Source organism: Sinocyclocheilus anshuiensis, unplaced genomic scaffold, assembly GCF_001515605.1.
Source record: "Sinocyclocheilus anshuiensis isolate Anshui unplaced genomic scaffold, SAMN03320099.WGS_v1.1 scaffold1704, whole genome shotgun sequence".
In the NCBI taxonomy this organism is placed as follows: domain Eukaryota; kingdom Metazoa; phylum Chordata; class Actinopteri; order Cypriniformes; family Cyprinidae; genus Sinocyclocheilus; species Sinocyclocheilus anshuiensis.
Window position 1 is genome coordinate 323405 of NW_015555820.1, and position 5974 is coordinate 329378.

Consider the following 5974-nt stretch of genomic DNA (forward strand, 5'->3'; position numbering starts at 1 on the left):
ATCGGAATCATACAAATTAAAACGATGCCCAACCTTACCCATACCCCACATTATTTTTTACTGGCACATTTCAATTTACACTGTTTTAGACCCTTTCTTTTCTTTTAAACCTTCACTTACCCTTCTTTGCTTTTGCCCTTCTTGAAAACAACCACATAATTTTATACGTGAATGTACTTTTCAAAACTAGTTATAAAACAGTTGCTCCTAGTTATAAAACAATTGCTCCTGGCAACAGGGATAGGTAGTATGTTGACAATTTAGGACAATTTATGAGAAAACATGACAATTTATGAGACTAATATCATGTTTTGCTCCAAAATCACTAGGCCTATATAACATCAGTTGTGTTTGAAACTGTTAGCTTCTGTGGTTCCAGGTTGCTTCTTATGACAGAACGAGACAGAAAATATTTTTTATAAAAATCTTTACTGTGGTGCAAGCTATGTTAAGTAGCGTTGCATTGCAATTGGGTGTTTATTGTCTTCCACGTTTCATCAGTCAAAGCATCTCTATCTGCATGTTATTCAGCTGTAGTGATATCTGATGCATTTGTCCATATAAGGGATTTCCTGGGTCTCACTTGTGAAACAGACATTAAAGTACATGAGTGTTAGGGTTAGGGTTAACCCTGCTCCATAATGCTCACATCGTCTCATTTTGGGTAAAAATAGAAAAATAATACTAAAGTACTTTGTAACGCAGTAACTTGAGTAATTTTTCAGCAAACTACTTTTTTACTCTTACTTGAGTCATATTATTTTTCAGTACTTTTACTTGTACTCAAGTACATTATTCCTTAAGTAGCAATACTTTTACTTAAGTACAATTTCTTAGTACTCTTTCCACCACTGGATATTGTGACGTTGTTTCACCTTTGAAATCACGACGTTGTTTCACTAAATCGCGACGTTGTTTCACAGTCTTACCTTCAGCATGGGTGAATTAAGGTTGTCCTGTAGACGTTGGATTAACGTTGAATTAGGTGTCGATTTTGCAAATTGAATCAACGTTGATAACGCGCCGTTGTTTCACCGTCGTACCTTTCAACATTGGTGAACTGTATGTTCAATTAGAACCTAGTTTGCATTTAGATCAACACTGTACATGATAAAGGTTAAAAATCAAATGACTGGCAGCAATGGCTTTACAATCAACTTCAATAAACTACCACATGCTCAAAATTGTAAAACAGCAGTTTTATTTTGGAAACATACTGTATAAAACAGATGACAATGAAAATGTGTTGGACAGTTTGAGAATGGAACCTGCAACCAGGGGCGCTGTAAGGGGGCGGGGGTTAGGACGATTCCAAGGGCCCGGTGTTAGAGAGGGCCCCCTGAGGGGGGAACGCGATTTCTAATGAGGGGAACCCCCCGGACCGCGTCTTTTTTTACCGCGGGGAACGCAGAACGTGATTTCTACCGAGGGGGACCCTAAAATGTTAGAACCAACAGTGCTGTGCATATAGCGTGGTTATGCTTCGGGTGATCCTTGAAAGTGTCCCAGCTCTAGGTCGTTTCTCATGCCGTCCCATCCACTCTCTCCCACTTGTGCACTTTCTGTACTGTCCTGTATAAATAAAAACACCAAAAATAAATCCTCATAAAATATTAACTTTGATATTGTGAAATATCTTTAACTTAAAACTGAATGCAAAACAAATCACATACAATATTTGTACTTTACAGTTCAATAACAGTGGGGTTGGAAACAAAGTGCACAACACTATTCATTAAACACTTATGTATTCAGATGAAAGTTTACAATATTAACAAACTATTTTTTTGTTTTTCAGAGCCCTCAGTTACACTGTTTTAATCAGAATCCTAACTATACAGTGTATTTAGTAAAACAAGTTAAATCAAATTAAGTACATGTTTATTAAACCAAGTAATATCAAAACCTATCACAAAAGGTCAATGAATCTCTACCAGAAGTGACAGTGCAATGTAGCAGATGAACAATTCCTTACCAATTTGCCAATAATAAGCTGGGTCCTTGATGACTCTACAAGGGGAGGAAAGAAGAAATGGTTTACTGAAAAGTTCTTAAAAAGCAGGATTTAATTTTATACCATTTCTTTAAAGGGGTCATAGGATGCCCATTTTCCACAAGTTGATATGATTCTTTAGTGTCTTAATGAAAAGTCTGCAACATAGTTTGGTTAAAATTTCTCAATGGTAGTATAAAAAACACCTTTTTTAACCTGTCAAAAACAGCTCTTTTCAGATCAAGCCGTTTTTGTAGCATTTTCCTTTAAATGTTAATGAGCTATGCTGACCCCGCCCCTCTCTTCCGAGCTGCTCTCAGAGAGACTGTTTACTTATGACTGGCAGCAATGGCTTTACAATCAACTTCAATAAACTACCACATGCTCAAAATTGTAAAACAGCAGTTTTATTTTGGAAACATACTGTATAAAACAGATGACAATGAAAATGTGTTGGACAGTTTGAGAATGGAACCTGCAACCAGGGGCGCTGTAAGGGGGCGGGGGTTAGGACGATTCCAAGGGCCCGGTGTTAGAGAGGGCCCCCTGAGGGGGGAACGCGATTTCTAATGAGGGGAACCCCCCGGACCGCGTCTTTTTTTACCGCGGGGAACGCAGAACGTGATTTCTACCGAGGGGGACCCTAAAATGTTAGAACCAACAGTGCTGTGCATATAGCGTGGTTATGCTTCGGGTGATCCTTGAAAGTGTCCCAGCTCTAGGTCGTTTCTCATGCCGTCCCATCCACTCTCTCCCACTTGTGCACTTTCTGTACTGTCCTGTATAAATAAAAACACCAAAAATAAATCCTCATAAAATATTAACTTTGATATTGTGAAATATCTTTAACTTAAAACTGAATGCAAAACAAATCACATACAATATTTGTACTTTACAGTTCAATAACAGTGGGGTTGGAAACAAAGTGCACAACACTATTCATTAAACACTAATTTAATATATTCAGATGAAAGTTTACAATGTTTTAATCAGAATCCTAACTATACAGTGTATTTAGTAAAACAAGTTAAATCAAATTAAGTACATGTTTATTAAACCAAGTAATATCAAAACCTATCACAAAAGGTCAATGAATCTCTACCAGAAGTGACAGTGCAGTGTAGCAGATGAACAATTCCTTGCCAATTTGCCAATAATAAGCTGGATCCTTGATGACTCTACAAGGGGAAAGAAGAAATGGTTTATGAAAAGTTCTTAAAAAGCAGGATTTAATTTTATACCATTTCTTTAAAGGGGTCATAGGATGCCCATTTTCCACAAGTTGATATGATTCTTTAGTGTCTTAATGAAAAGTCTGTAACATAGTTTGGTTAAAATTTCTCAATGGTGCATTCTTGTCTACATCTGCTCCGGCAGTGAAACAATGGCGGACTGATTCAAGCAAATGAAATCAGTATCAACAAAATTTATTTAAATCTTTAGCTGCATTAGAAGTGGCATTTAGATGCATTTACACAGTTTAATGCAGCTCTGAGGGACACGGAATACTTTAATCTGCAGTTACAAATGCATAAATAATGTTTTGATATATTAAACATAAAACATTGAAACTGATGTTTGAAATTATTTTAAAAATGAAAAGGTTCCTTAAATGTGAAATTAAAACCGCCAGCAGGTGGCAGCAAGTCACTGTTAAGGGGGTCATTGCGATTGAACCAAATCATTTTAAACGGTTGATTCATTCAGGAACGAAACAGCGTCCTGTTACTCAGAGACGCAAAACAGCACTGTGGCTGTGTTTGGAATTATTTTTGATGGAGAAATAGAGCAAAAACAGAAAATATGGTGTCTAAAACGTAAGTCTCTTAATATTAACTTCTTGTTTATTGAACTGTTGTATAAAATCAATATCACATTTGTAATCATGCTGACTTCTGGAGAAAAAAAATGTCACTCTTCGTGTGATAATAACTAAATGAAATGATATAAATATATACATTTTCTGCCCCATATCTTGAATTATGTGATCATTCTAATGCATTTTAATAGACAGATTCATGCGGTGACTTGAAAGAACGCACTCTAAATGCGCACTCGCACTAAACTACTAAGTTAGACTTCTTCACGTAATGTATGCGTGCACTCTATAGGTGTGTTTTGTTTGCTTTTTGTGATATACTCGATAATATGAAATCGCACATCGTTAAAACAATTACGATATTATCGCAAACCATACATATCGCACACCCCTATACTGTTTAGATTTTTAAAATGCATTGTCTTCTTATCGACCTACCAGTTCACATTTAAAGCTTTGCGTGTTTGCAGGGTTAAAAACATGGGTCAATTTTTGCATTTGTCTGAAATCTAAACAATCTCAACACTCTAAAAAAACAACAGTTTTATTGAAAATGCACATTCATTCTCTGCCAGCAGGTGACGCTTTTGGCAGACATATAACTATTTCCCTGGTAACGGCAAAACACAAAGCAGTGTAGCACCGGACTTTGAACGTGCAGGCACAGCGCTCATGAAATCATAGCCTTTTAAAATTTAATCGTCACATTCAGCATATTGCAATTCTGGTCTTTCCATCCCCAAATGTAAGACCTCTTGAAATCATAATTAAGACTTTCTTGTACAATTTAAGACTTTTTAAGGCCTTAAATTTGATACAATTAATTGTAAGACTTTTTAAGGCCCCGTAGAAACCCTGTATGACGTCCGAAGCTTCATTCACCTGAAAACCACGCGACTGCTTCAGTATCTGGTTCAAAGGAAGTGAACCTCAGCACCATTTCCTTTACATTATATTACATTATAATGTGTTAGCATTGTTTTTTCATTTATTTTTTAATCGTAATTTATATATTGAGCTCAAAAATTAACTTTGGCCATGAAATAACAGTCTAAGGACTGAGGCAGAGTTAAAATAAACAGATCATAGATTTAATTTATGAATTTCTGTTTTATTTATTTTACTTATTTTTAGTGCCAGTACACCGACACAAATTAATGACTTTGACAATAACCATTATTCATATAAAATATAATAAAACAAAGAATCAGTTGTAGAACCAGATGTGAAAACCACTGGCTGTAATGGAACATAACACTTTGGAAGGTGTTATTTATTTTTATGACCACTAGATGGCCACAGCATAAACCGTTTTAAACCGTTTCGTGCGCTTGCGCGTGGGCTTACAATGACTTACAAAGATGCATAACAGCTAGTGTATGCACTACTTGCTTTATGCAAGCACTATATAGGATAAATCACTATACAGGATTTACCCTATTATACTTTATCGACACGAATTGATAGGTGAAGCAACAAACAATTAGGCATAAGATATCGAGGGTCACGCAGACCTATAACAACCCAGCCACAACACATAATTGCCTTACCAAACATGCCTTACCTTAACACAGAATCGCCCACAGAGTCCAACGTTTATATTTTTTCTACGAATCTTTGAGTTAACATGTACTAAACATGAGTGGAATTTGCACCGCAGCGCCCCCACACCTTGATGCTCATGACAAGAATAGCATGTATAGTTATCTTTATTGAAGTGAATTAGGTTTAAATCGCCGTCATTCATTATTTACACATAATAATCCACGATCATCACATTACACAAAACTGAAATTGCACGTCAAAATAACACATTGTCAATATTTTTTGAGACCCCCCAACATTTCACAAATCACGTTTTCAGGGGAGCCCATGTCTTATTAAGGGGAGCCGAGCTCCCCCTAGCTCCCCCGTAGTTCGCACCCTGCACGAGTCCATGCCAGGGCCTGCTCCAGTCCTCGAATCAGCTCCAGAGCCCACTCCAGTCCTTGAGTCCACTCCAGTTCCCTCGTCACGGCCAGGAGTGCCGTTCCCTGTTCCAATGACTCCAGTTCCCTCATCACGTACAGGAGTGTCGTTCCCTGTTCCAATTACTCTAGTGAATCTAGTTCCAGTGTGAAGTCAATTTGATCCCTTGTTCCCATATGATGGCTATGGAGGCC